Genomic DNA, 14,541 nt, shown 5'->3' on the forward strand with positions numbered 1-14,541 from the left:
AGGATATTATTTGAGTTTGCCACATACACAGGTAGCTGCAAAAATACATTCATAAACAGTTTGTGAGTTTCTCAAATACAACAGTAATGACCTCAGAAAGGAAAAAGCCTTCAAAAAATTAAAAACAATATACAAATATATCTGAAAAGATGCTTCCAAAGTGAATTTTCTCACACTAGCATCAAGGAAAATCTGTACTCCCTGAGTTTCATGGAGAAAAGATATTGATTGAATTGCCTATCTTTCTGGGTTCTTATAGTTTCAGTTTACAATGGATTTATATGACATGGCTGAGTTCAATAGCAAGAAACTTGACAAAAAAATATAGTATGTGTTTCCTAGTTCTGTATTATCTGCAGATAATTCTTAGTCCACAGCTAAAACCATAGGTTGGTTTTCACTTCAATTTTTTGGAAATTAATTCAATGTGTTTAGATTTGAGTGAAAATGCAGTTTACGTTAAAATCAGAGTTCTAGGAAACTAATTTCTTGTAACACTGGGTACTGTAGAAGATCTGAAGAATAGAAATTTTATATGCAGGATATCGCCTTAAAGCCGTAACACTTAAAATGAAAATCACAGTGCAGATTTGTCGGCATTATGTCACGGGTAATGCATTCAGTAGGTTGAATCTGGCTTTGCTTTATGAAGACAGATCCTTCGTTATGAATCCATCTCTTACAAAAAACATAGCATTAATATAATACTTGGTGCATAAGGAACTGGCTGAATGGCCGCACTCAAAGGGTTGTGGTCAATGGTTCAATGTCCAATTGGCAGCCAGTGATGAGTGGAGTTCCTCAGGGATTGGTACTGGGACCAGTGCTGTTCAACATCTTTGTCAGAGACGTGGACAGTGGGATAGAGTGCACCTTCAGCAAGTTTGCCGACGTCACCAAGCTCGGTGGCATGATCGACATGCTGGAGGGAAGGGATGCCATCCAGAGGGACCTGGACAGGGTCTTGAGAGATGGGCTCGTGCAAACTGCATGAAGTTCAACCAGGCCAAGTGCAGGGTCCTACACCTGGGACGTGGCAATCCCAGGCACAAATACAGGTTGGGCGGAGAATGGCTAGAGAGCAGCCCTGAGGAGAAGGACTTGGGTGTGTTGGTGGATGAGAAGCTCAAATGAGCCACCAGCGTGCACTGGCAGCCCAGAAAGCCAACCACATCCTGGGCTGCATCAAGAGAAGTGTGGCCAGCAGGTCGTGCGAGGTGATTCTGCCCCTCTACTCTGTGCTCATGAGACCCCACCTGGAATACTGTGTCCAGCTTTGGAGTCCTCAACACAGGAAGGCCATGGACCTGTTGGAACGGGTCCAGCGGAGGGCCACAAAGATGATCAGAGGGATGACCTTATGGAGTCTTTTGGAGACCTTATCGCTCTCTACAAGTACCTGAAAGGAGGCTGTAGAGAGGCGGGGGTCGGTCTCTTCTCCCAAGTTACAGATGATAGGACAAGAGGCAATGGCCTCAAGTTGCGCCAGGGGAAGTTCAGGTTAGATATTAGGAAATATTTCTTTACTGAAAGGGTTGTCAGGCATTGGAATGGGCTGCCCAGGGAGGTGGTTGAGGCACCATCCCTGGAGGTATTCAAGAGAGGAGTTGACATAGTGCTTGGGAATATGGATTAGTGTTGGGTGGTGTGGTGGTGTGTGTGTGGGTTGCGTGTGTGGTGGTTTTGTTTTTGGTTTTTTGTGTTGGTTTTTTTTTTTTTTTTTTTTTTTTTTTTTTCATTGGTTGGACTAGATGATCTTAAAAGGTCCCTTCCAACCTCTGTGATTCTGTGATTCTGTGATGGAGCACCTCCCCTATGAAGACAGGCTGAGAGAGCTGGGGTTGTTCAGCCTGGAGAAGAGAAGGCTCCAGGGAGACCTCATAGCAGCCTTCCAATATCTGAAGGGAGCCTACAGGAGAGCCGGAGAGGGACTCTTTGTCAGGAGATGTAGTGACAGTACAAGGGGTAATGGTTTTAAAATGGAAAAGGGGAGATTTAGATTAGATATTAGGAGGAAATTCTTTACTGTGAGGGTAGTGAAGCACTGGAACAGGTTGCCCAGGGAAGTTGTGGATGCCCCACCCCTGGAAGTGTTTAAGGCCAGGCTGGATGGGGCTTTGAGCAACCTGGTGTAGTGGAGGTGTCCCTGCCCATGGCAGGGGGGTTGGAACTCGATGATCTCCAAGGTCTCTTCCAACTCTAACCATTCTATGACTCTATGACTCTATAACCATAAAAATCTGATATTATGAGATATGCCTCATGTAATAACAAATCTACATTTGCTTCTATGACAATTTAAGAAAAACATTTTAGTGAAACTATTGGTAAAACTGTGAATCAGACTATAAATATGTTTATTATTTTTTTGAGTGAAAGGCTTGATTTGCAGAGGAGGTGCTGCATGCAGATGTTGCAGGTAAGGCAAAAGCAAGGCATGAAATTACAGGCTGCCATCTGCTTTTAAAAAATTAATTTTTCAGTTCTGCCAGTCAAAATTTAAAATTCATGATTAATTCATGGTGCTCAGTTTAAAGCTGTTGGAATAACAGAGAGTTCAGCACTGAATTCTACTACAGCTAACAAGGCAGATCAGGGAGGTCAAAGCTTATTTTTTGTAGTCTTACACAGACAAGGAAATCCTTCTCCTCATCCTTAGCATCTTGATTTCACAAAGCTCACATCATCTCCAATGTTTTCTTGGAAAAAAGAGAAGACTATGAGAAAGAGATGATTGGTAAGACCCTGTTCATGCTATTACATGCCTTTTGGTATTTTGCCGAGATTGGTAGTTAACACCGCAGATAATCATCCCAAACCAGAGAATCTCTTTAAGCAATAGTGATTATAAATTGTAACAATTCTCTCACAAAGGATATTAATTATAAAGGTAATGGGGCATGCTTTTAAACTCCTGTATATCTTTCCTTTTTTCTTTTTTTTATTCTTCCCTTTTTTGAAGGAAAACCCTTGAAATTTTTTCTTCTATTTTTTGTCCAACATTCTGTATATTCTATAGAAAATTATATATATTTGTTAGATCAAAATTAACTTAATTTTAGTTTTCAACCATCCCACCTCCCATTTTTACCATTTCTTCTTATTTTCTCTTTTGCTGTTATGTAGTTCAGCAGAATTGTACCTGTGCTTTGCTCAGGGTTGATTTTTAATCATCTTTCTTGCATTTTGTATTCTGTAATTCTTAAAAACTTGATATGATTTGGATAAGTTAAATAAGCAGTAAGAAAAATATACAAAGCACAAAGAGAAAAATAGGAAAACTGGAAAGGAAATGAAAATAAATAGCAAAGCTGGAAATAATTTCTTCTATTCCAGTTGATGGCAATAAACTTGGACTGGGAATGAAGAATTAGAGGGGGAAAGAAATGTATCATAGTTTTTGTTTTCCAAAACTAAATCAATGTAGAATTCCAACTGGAATAAGGTCAAATTTGCCAATTTGTTTGGTTTGGGTTTTGTTTTTGTTTTTTACTTATAAATTTCATATTAAAACATTCGAATATTGTTTTCTTTGGTAAAAAATAAGACCAGGTTATTTTTCAATGGGAAAAATTTCAGACAGAATATGTTATCCAGCTCTTCTGGGGCTGACAGCTTTTTTGCTCTTGTAGATTAATATCATGATATGGAAAAGTTTAGGAGCTGTTCTGTTTGCAGTGATCTGAGAAACATCCCCAAGCTGCCAGGCACCAAGTTGCAGAGCTTATAAATGCCAATGCCAGCAGTCTGTAGATCATCAGCTCCATCAGCTAAATCTGCTGGGCAAAAGGAATTTCTAGGTTTCATTTGCACTGTCATGAATTGTCCCTTATTTGACGTAATCATAGAATCATTTATTTTGGAAAAGACCTTTAAGATCAACAAGCCCAAATGTTAACCTAGCACTGCTAAGTCCACCACTTAACCATGTCCCTCAGCACCACATCTACACGTCTTTTAAGTACCTCCAGGGATGGCGACTCAACCACTTCCCTGGGCAGCCATTTCCCATGCTTGACAACCCTTTTGGTGAAGAAATTTTTCCTAATATCCAGTCTAAACTTCCCCTGGTGCAGCTTGAGGCCGCTTCCTCTTGTCCTATCGCCTGTCACCTGGGAGAAAAGACCAACCCCACTGCACTCCAGCCTCTTTTCAGGTAGTTATAGAGAGCGATAAGGTCTCCCCAAGCATCTTTTTCTCCAGGCTAAACAACCCCAGTGCCCTCAGCTGCTCCAATGATATTGAGTGTGGATGATGCATAAAGAGGAAAAATTAAGTCTCCACTAGGAAGAAAATATTGTCGTCTGTACCCTGGAGGCAAGGGAGAAGAGAAAGAGGAAGATTTTCCCTCAGTAGAGGAGGACCGGGTTAGAGACCACTTGGCTAAACTGGACATCCATAAGTCCATGGGCCCTGACGGGATGCACCCATGAGTGCTGAGAGAACTGGCAGATGTTATTGCTAGGCCACTCTCTATCATCTTTGAAAGGTCATGGAGAACAGGAGAGGTGCCTGAGGACTGGAGGAAGGCCAGTATCACTCCAGTCTTCAAAAAGGGCAAGAAGGAGGACCCAGGGAACTACAGGCCAGTTAGTCTCACCTCTGTTCCCCGGGAAGGTAATGGGGCGACTCATTCTGGATGGTATCTCCAAACACGTTGAAGAACAGGAAGTTATTGGAAGTGGTCAACATGGATTTACCAAGGGTAAATCATGCTTGACTAATCTGATAGACTTCTGTGATGTTATAACTGGTTGTCTGGGTGAGGGGAGAGCAGCAGTTGTCATTTACCTTGACTTCAGCAAGGCTTTTGACGCTGTCTCCCATAACATCCTCATTAGGAAACTGAGGAATTGTGGGCTAGATGAGGGGACAGTGAGTTGGACTGAGAGCTGGCTGCGTGACAGAACTCAGAGGGTTTTGATTAATGGAGCAGGGTTGAATTGGAGGCCAGTAACCGGTGGTGTCCCCCAGGCGTCAGTACACGGTCCAGTCTTATTCAACATATTCATCAATGACCTGGACAAGGGGACAGAGTGTATCCTCAGCAAGTTTGTTGATGATACCAAACTGGGAGGGCTGGCTGACACTCCAGAGGGCTGTGCTGCCATCCAGCGTGACCTGGACAGGCTGGAGAGCTGGGCAGAGAAGAACCTAATGAGGTTCAACAAGGGCAAGTGTAGGGTCCTGCACCTGGGGAGGAAGAACGTCAGGCACCAATATAGGTTAGGGGTAGAGCTGCTGGAAAGCAGTTCCGAGGAGAAGCATCTGGGGGTCCTGGTAGATAGTAAATTACCCATGAGCCAGCAATGTGCCCTTGTCGCCAAGAGGGCCAATGGAATCCTGGGCTGTATAGGGAAGAGTGTGGCCAGTAGGTTGAGGGAGGTCATTCTCCCCCTCTGCTCTACACTGGTGAGGCCACAACTGGAATACTGGATCCAGTTCTGGGCTCCCCAATTCAAGAGGGACAGGAAACTCCTGGAAAGAGTCCAGCGTAGAGCAATAAAGATGATTAAGGGATTGGAGCATCTCCCTTATGAAGAAAGGCTGAGAGAGCTGGGACTCTTTAGCCTGGAGAAGAGAAGGCTGAGGGGAGACCTTACTAATGCTTATAAGTATCTAAAGGGTGGGTTGAAGGAGGATGGAGCCGGACTCTTTTCAGTGGTTCCCAGTGACAGGATGAGGGGCAATGGGCACAAGCTGGAACGTAGGAAGTTCCATTCAAATATGAGGAAGAACTTTACGGTGAGGGTGACAGAGCACTGGAACAGGCTGCCCAGGGAGGTCGTGGAGTCCCCTTCTCTGGAGATTTTCAAGACCCGCCTTGATGCAGTCCTGAGTAATGTGCTATAGGGAATCCTGCTTTGGCAGGGGAGTTGGACTAGATGATCTCTAGAAGGTCCCTTCCAACTCCGACAATTCTGTGATTCCGTGATTCCATGTCAAACTTTCAAATATTAGAGTTTGTATGCTTTCTCAAATGTAAGAAAGCAAGCAAGCTACAAGAAAAACCACTTTAAATTATAGCTCATCTTGCAGAGTCTGTCGTGGAGAAATTAGTGAAGTTCTAGGTCTCCCAACTGCTCCTGGAAGTTTCTGCCTTTCCCAAGAACTGTTAGTTGTATCTGCCATATTGACAGCTCTACCTCATTGCAGTGCCAATACCAATGTGAAGAAGGTGAGTGTAAGCATGAGGTTTTACAGACAAGGCAACATTCTGCAGTTACAGTCAAAGACTAGTGTATGGCCTCTGAGGAATGTGCTCTGGCAGATCATGTACTTGGGGAATTGCTCTGCAGGGCGGCTTCACATGAATGATTCAGGTCAATCTCTCTTGAGCAAAAAGTTTGCAGTGGAAAGATACTTGTGATTTAACAAAAAACCCATACATTTTTCAGATTTGCAGACCTTTTCATTATTATTTTTGGAATTTTTGTTAACGGCTTTGTGATCCTGTTTCAAATTTTCTAACAGCAGGGTAAGAACTTAAAAATGAATTCAATTAAAAATAATTGTATCTTTTACAGAAAAGAATTCCCTCAGAAACAGAGGAAGTCACATTATCTTGTTTAACTCCTGGCCTTGCCTTGGTAACTAGATAAAAGAATTCCAACCAAAGCTAGTCTTCATACAATATGTTCTCTACTTTAGAGTTTCTCTAGCTTGCAAATTATACAAATGTATTTAAGGCTTTCAAAGCAAGAAGTTTCTTTCTGTTTCTAACTATGCATGTGTTTTTGGATCCGATTTGCAGCATAGTCACACATATCTAATAGAATAATTAGAAAAGATCAGTTTGTACAAAAAAACCCCTTGTATCTACATGCATGCTGGAATTATGAAAGTAAAATTTTCAGCATTGTAGGGAAAAGAGGTGATCATTCAAAGCAATACAGCCAATATTTAGTATGTTCTGTCTCTTGTATGCACGCATATGTGCATGTGTGTATGTGCATGGCATCATTCAGTGGCATCATCCATTTTGAAACTGTTCTCCAAAGCAGCTTCCCATTTACATGGTTTGCCAGCACATTTTCCTCAAAGTAGCACAAAGTCTCCTTGTTCAAAATAGCACCTAATTGTCCTGTCCTATGTAACTCCCCATATAACATGTATGTGTAGCTATACACATTATATATACATATTTCATAGGTAGATGTTTTTATAGTCAATGATAGATATTATAGTTAGGTATAGTTGTTATGGTACAAGCCTCTAAAATGTTTAATAAACTTAATTTTCCTAAAAAAAGTCTGCCAAATCAGATTTCCCACACCCTAATTATTTTGGGGTAGAGAATTTTACAGGCACAATGCTCAAAGAGTAGTGATTTTTAAAAAATCCATTCCTGTTTCTATGCTTCAAATGTACACAGCAAATTTTCACTGAAGTAAAAACTAAGTTGTTTCTAGGTTGCTCTTTGTTTATCATATTAAAAACCATCCTGTATTCTTCCCTGGATACACACATGTAACTCCCATTAGCATTACAGTATCGCACAAGCAGTGAGGAGATAGAATAGTTCCCCAAGGCCTTTATGTTATCCTCCATGCATTAAATCATGTGGAGCGGAACAGAATAATCTGAAAATGTGAAGGCTTTTGAACTAGGGCTATTGAACTGGAGTATCCTTGCTGCACTAATTCCACAGAATCGGCAGCAGCAACAGAGTTTATATGGACAGATATGCCCAAAAAGCATACAGATATTTTTCTAGCCTTCTGGAAGGCAGTGAGGGTCAAAAGGTTGCTCTGCTCTTGTAGACACCATTGGTAAGTTGCAGAAAAATTGTGAATTATTGGGCGTAAGAAAGAAATTTTGTAGATTTTCTTTTTTTTTTTTTTTAATCTTTGTATATGTAGTATACAGGTATTCATGACTAAGATCTCTTAGTAGGTCATTAAAGATAAATTAATTAGTGTTCTTCAGCCTTCAAGTTGGTGGATATATGAACTTTTTGTTCTGAGTAAAGCATTATGTCTTTATAATTTTACAGAGTTTAGATAATTTGAGGGGGGAAATCTACAAAAGCAATGTGTTCTAGTGAAACAGCCTTTCCTAATAATAATTTATTCTGTCAGGGAGTTTTGACCAAGTTTTTAGGTTGCTTTTTGAGCAAAACTAAGACAAAACCATAGCAAAATCTTTTTGCCAGTAGTTAAACTAGTTCTAAATATATATAATATATTTATATATACACACACATATATATACATACGTACAATTATATATACATGCATACGTATGTGTATATATATGTGTATAAATCAACACATATATATAATATAACATAGGTGAGCAGTTTCCAACCTCCAGGATGTGACAAACTATTTTTTTAAATGTAACCTCACTCAGAAATATCAGCAGTTCTTTGCAGAAAGTTTAGCAAAAAATAAAAATTCTAATGAAAATGTTTCTTGGAAACCAATTAATTTATTTGGATTTTTTTAAAAAAAAAATATTTGCGGTATATTTCAGATATCTTTATGGAAGATATGCTTAGAATTTCCCAATGTATTTTGAATGAAATGAACAGCCTGGTCAGTAAATTAGTTCTATTAATATATAATCTCCATTACCATGCCTTTATCTGTTTAAAGTTCATATGTCTTCCCAGCTGTGATCACGAACTCCTATGCAGTAACCATAGCTTGCAAATATTTGTTCACTTATTGCTGGTTGTTGTCCTTCTTACCTGTAATAAAGCTAAGTAAACAGTTACGGGCAGTGTATGCTTATCTCATTGGTAGGCTGAAAATGATGAATCAGAGTGAATAGTTATTTGAAAAACATACTGTTTCAGAGCAAAGAAAGCCACCCACCGTGTGTCATCCTAGAAAATTTTAAATATATTAGGAGAATATCGGCTAGGAAGGCCAGACTGATCCAAATTAGTAGGATGTTAACATTTATTTGTAATGTAAAGAGACAGAGTAAAAGGTCACAGAAAAATTTCATTACTGTAAATCTGCCAGAGATGAAACTTCCCCCTGATATGGGACAAACTGTTCTGTAAAAGAAGTGTGTTCGCAAATCTCATTTTTATAGGACTTGTTTCATTACTCTGTGAATTCAGTGGCAAATGTTCTGATGGTATTAATGGCGTACAGCTACTTTACTGCAAGGTGAGCTCATCTCTTGCACCCTCAGGATTTTATTCAGCAATTAATCCCTCTGCCGATATTTGAGGAGGTCAATTTCTCATTGGATTGTCTCAGTACTGGGATACAAGGCTGGCATGAGAAGTTACGTGTAAGGTGAGAACAGATGTTGGGGCAGCTACTGCAGGAAAGATATGGGGTAGTGCTGGATAGGAAGTAACAGAAGGAAAAAAAAACAAACCCAAAGCACTAAAATTATCACTTCAGGAACATGAGATTTCTTGTTTGGCTTCTTTACTGAAGATCAGGTGGTATGAGATTAGTTGTTTTTGCATTACTCGTTGACTAGAGGTCACTTCTTTCTAGTCCTTTTCTATCATTTCCTTCCCATGTTACATTTTATCTTACGGCTTTTATACTGCCTCATTTCCTTTCTCTTTTCTACTCCTTTCAGATTTATTCATGTGACTCAACTATACTGCTTCCCTATGATTAATACTAAATTTCTTGACCTTTTACTTCACCACACAAACTGAGAGCTGACAGAGATCAGTAGATGAGTGGAGGTTGCCAGTCCATCCACACCATCCTTTTCCAAAGGTCATTCATTGTGTCCTTCCTGTCTTCTCTCCAAAGACTTTTTATGAGGAAATGTGCTGCTTCCTCCTCTGACACCACAGGAGGCATGTTAAAGAAATTCAGTCTTCCCCATTTACCCCTGTGAAAAAGCTGCTTATCTATAAAGGTTTTAATTCTTTGTCTGTTCAAAGATATTCTTCATTTTGGATCTTACACTGCTGTGTTACACCACTGTGTACTGCCTTTCCATTTTTGCCGTATATTCCATAGAAAATCACTAGGAAATCTTCCAGTATCCTCCCAAATCATGCCATGATTGGACTGCATGTCCTTTCCATCAAATTTTGTGTATCATCCTATTCAAAAGTGTTTTCCTACAGTGTGTTATCTGTATACCTTTTCTGTAGCAATTTGGTAAGCATCTGTCAGATGAATTACTTCAGTGCTCCCACGTAAGTATGTGTATATCCTAAAGCTATGTGAAAACAGACAGTCAAGGAGGGTCACGTGAAGAATCACCTTGAAACAATGTCTGTGTTTTTCTCTATTCTTCTTCCCGCTCAGTTCTGCAGTGAGCTGGGGAATATATTTCTGCAAAATGGTTTACTTTTTTAGGAAGCTATTGAAAGGTGCAAGAGTTATATTACCTGCTAAGAAAAGGAAGTCCAAGTGAGACATAACATTATTATTTGAACCTGTCTGCTTCAGCAGGAAAACATGTATTGCATACATTTAAAGAGTTGTCTTGGCCTCTCAGCACAAGCTGAGTTGCTCTCACGTGTTACTAAATTCAGCATGACTACACAGAAACAGAAAGGAAAAAAGCAAATAAAGCTCAAATCTTCACTTCCATTAATAGTTAATTGTTAACTGCATAGTGTCTTACTCATGACATGATATAGGACAGACATCATTCTTTATTACAAGTGCTGTGATATTATTAGAGACAGGAAAAAATCATAGAAAAAAATCTGCAAATAAATGTGATCCTCAGAGAAATAAAACCTTCTGAGATTTTCTTCCTCTTATAAAACACTTAAGCTGCCCATCAGACTCTAACAAGGAGTACATCTGGGAAAGTAAATCAATGGTAATGTTTCATAAAAAAAAAAAGAAAAAGGAACTCAGATGCTCTTTAAAGGTTTTGTGGTTCTCTATTGGTTGTGTTAATGAAGTTCATTCTTTATAGATGATATAACTGCACATGCTAATGCTTCCTGCATTAGTGAATGAATTCCCTTTTCTCTTACGGCAGAGCAAGTCTCTGGTAAGAAACTGAATTCATGACAAGATATAGGTCGATATCTCACATCTGACTGGGGCGATCCTCCGACTAGCCTGGAGAGAATGTGGGTGGTAATGAGAAGGGCACAGGTATTAGCAGAGATTAAAATAAATGAAATGAGCTCTGCTTGTCAGAAAAAGTATCAGTTATTCTAGTCTTATGGACCTGATGTTTAAATGAATAATAGGAACATCTCTGATGATACAGGATAAAATGGAAAGTGGAGAAGCAAAAAAGTCATCAGCTTTTCTGCTTTGGCACATAATTCATGCTATACCTGAGAGTGTTAGGCAGAAAGAAACCTTCCTCTAAGTGAGGATGCCTGTTTCCTGACTTGCTTGTGGCATTCTGGTTCTCCCAGAACTTGAAAAAGCAGAAGATAATACAAATGAACTAGTGTCCGTAAGTTGTCAGTTAAGCTGCTGTCAGTAATGGGAAAGGTGATCCCATGCAGAAGGAAACATCTGGCACTCAACCGTAATTATAACGTTTGAGATGATGGTGAGCAAAAAATGATATGTCAATGAGAAACAGAGGTTGAGGTTACCGTTCACAACATCTTCCATCTCTGAGAGAGTGGCCTTAAACTGCCTCTCCTTCAAAAAGTGATTTCATTTTTATTATAACAGTAGTTTCTAAACCTGATTCCAACTGAGAATATAAAGGAAGGATTTAAGCCTTTCCAAGGACTCTCTAAATTTGCATGAGTCAAATGTTGTGAGAAAACATTTTTAAGGCAAGGAACTTTTAACAGTGAACCCTTCCTGGCAGTCACTGGATTATTTCTATATGAATAGTTTATTTCCTAGGGCTCTTTACTAAAATAAATAATATGGATAAATGATCTAACACACATTTCTATTGCCAGCAAAGAACAATTACTTCACCAAGCTCTCAAAAGCTATGATGAGATGCTGCATAGAGACACATTTACTATTAGAGTGTCTCTCTGCATGTTCAATAACGGGCAGTGCCCACTGGATAACTGATCAGTAACCTCACATCCTCTTTAGTGTTGACACGACTTGCAAGCAACCCAACTGTAACAGTGTGTTTCAATTAGGCATGATTCCCTTACCTAAAAAGACCTGAAAAGCTAATTGGCACAGAGGTGTTTTTGTCTCCCAGTTGCAGGGAAAGATACAGTTATGCAGCAGACAGGGAGAGGGAATACGCGGGCAATGATATTTCCTACTGCCATTAAAATATTAGGTAAATCTGGAAGAGTAGGGATCATTGTAGCTAGAGAAAAGGAGAGGGAGCAGTTAAATTTCTCCCATATAGGGACAGGGTTTTATATTTCATAAGACAATCTCAAAAATTAAAAATACCCTGTCTTAAGCAGAAGAGCAGTGCAATGATACACTTGGGTATTTTGGAAACTGCTATTGCCAGTGAGAAGCTGGCAATAATATACTTATTTAAATGTCATTTTTAGAAGAATTGATATATTATCCTTTTTCTAAAATACAAACATTTTGAAAGATATAAGGAGGATTCATGGGAAGCTTTCACTTCTGATGCTTGTAAATAATTAATTAGTAGGAATAATTTACTGGTTTATGTTAGAAAGGGTCTAAAAAAGTCCACTTTTCTACTTTTTGCCAGTGGAAAGTAAACGCTAGATGAGTGCCTATGCTCATTTTCCGGTCTTATATCTTCCTATTCAGGACTATAGAGAGAACTATTTTTTCATGCACTGACGCTACCATCTAGTGTCATGAAAAATGCTAAACAGGAATTTTATTGTGCGTACTGAATTAATATCCCTGAGTACATCAGCATAGCATAACAGAAGACACAGCCATTCAGTTGCAGTATTTGTTGTTACAGATTTCTGATTTTGTGACAGGAGAGAGGGAAATAACCAAAAATAGTTTCAGGGCAGATCTTCTGGTTTGCAACTGCACCATATGCCCCCCACGCACAGTATGTCTGATTATTCCAAAAACTGAAGTGTAGATGGTAAAACATGATGAATGAAATATATGGCTGGTATAGCACTACTGACTTCAGAGAAATTACACTAACTACAAATCTAGCCCAGTGACCTAACAGGTACATCTATTTCCAGGCAGCTACTTGTAGCTGTTTATCATTTCAGTATAGTTCAGTGTCACATCAGTGTAATTGAGAGGTCCCAAACTGATTCTGAAACTAATTGAAAAATCACTCCTCTGTTTTTTCCTCTCAGTTTATTAAGAAATTGAGCCCGTCTGGTATATGTCCCTTTCATAAACAGCATCCTCTGTGGGGTTTTAATCAAATCTGCATTCTAGCAAGATGTTCTGAGTTTCTGTTTTCTCTCCTATAAGTAAAAGCGTCTTTTTGTTCTCAGGGACACTGTTTTTATTAGATCACAAGGATATTGAAGAAAATACTCTAGAAATAGTCTAAAATAAAATAGTCTAAAAAGTTACATATCCAATTTATATGTTATATATGAAACCACATATGAAATGCACACGTTTTACTCCATTAGGCTGTGTGAGGCCATGTAGCGTAATATCATCCACCAGCAGGCTGTTACTTAGTCCATAGTTCATAAACTAATAGACTTTAGGAGGCTTATGCAAAAGTGATTTAAATCCTAACATTACAGCTGTCTATAAACAATCTCCTTGCCCCTAAGAAGGCTCCCACAGAAGTGGCAGGTTGCAACAGGGGCTTGCATCTGAAAAAGGAGGGATGTCTAAAGTTATTGGGAATGGACCAGAGAGGATATACACAGTGAAGAGCTTTGACAGAAGTAAATCACACCTTGTGAATTGCTTTTTAGCTTTTTCTCTGACGGAGAAATAGAAGTTTTCCTACTGTCACGTTTGCTCACAAATACAAGCCTACCCCAAATCCATCAGCATACATGGAAAGATTCTGACCGAATTCAGGCAGCTCTGGTTCCAGATTTTTAACAGATCTGTACTTTCTGCTTTGTTTGCCTTATTCTCTTCTCTTTAGTGCTGCTGGAGGAACATCACAGCTCCTTTGTCCTCCTCTCATAAGGTGAATACTTCACCTTCGCAGAGTCTAGTTAGAAAAAGGAAATCTATAGCTCGTGTCTGGTTGTCAGAAAGATTAGCATGAAAATCAGTTTTTCAAGGACCCATGTTTGAACTTAACATACTTGTGAAATCTTTCACCGGTTCCTTTGGAGCTCTGCCTGATCTTTTTTATGCCTTTTATTAAATCAGCACTAATAGATTTGATTGTGAACATGTTCAAAACAAAGAAAAGCAAGTGCGTTCACTCACTGACCTAAAGATAGTTTTTAGAGGCTGGATGAGGGAGAGAAGTAGTGTGGGGCGCTGAGGTGATCTGTGCTTTGGCATGACTGGAGAACGATAAATCCCCCAGCACTGTAAATCAGCAAACCCTTATCAATGGCTCCGTGCCCACTTTCACCACCCAAAGATCTGGCCAAATGGTATGAGCAGATGAGCAGTTAAACAAATCTAGGAGGAAAGGGTGGTCTTTTTTCTTTTCAATTTTTTTTTTTTTTTCATCTGTCAAACTCAATATAGCCAAAGTGGCAGATGCTGCGCTGCAAGCCAGTGGCAAGGCCGGGTTCTGTATCAC

The 14,541-nt window shown here is 39.4% G+C and overlaps 1 protein-coding gene across 1 annotated transcript in view; it reads left to right on the forward strand.

Annotated features, from left to right (window-relative positions):
- The window catches only part of PTPRR (protein tyrosine phosphatase receptor type R), a 156,203-nt gene that overhangs the window by 37,850 nt on the left and 103,812 nt on the right, over nt 1–14,541 (forward strand). The window lies entirely within an intron of this gene.

Source organism: Numenius arquata, chromosome 2 (genome assembly GCF_964106895.1).
Source record: "Numenius arquata chromosome 2, bNumArq3.hap1.1, whole genome shotgun sequence".
In the NCBI taxonomy this organism is placed as follows: domain Eukaryota; kingdom Metazoa; phylum Chordata; class Aves; order Charadriiformes; family Scolopacidae; genus Numenius; species Numenius arquata.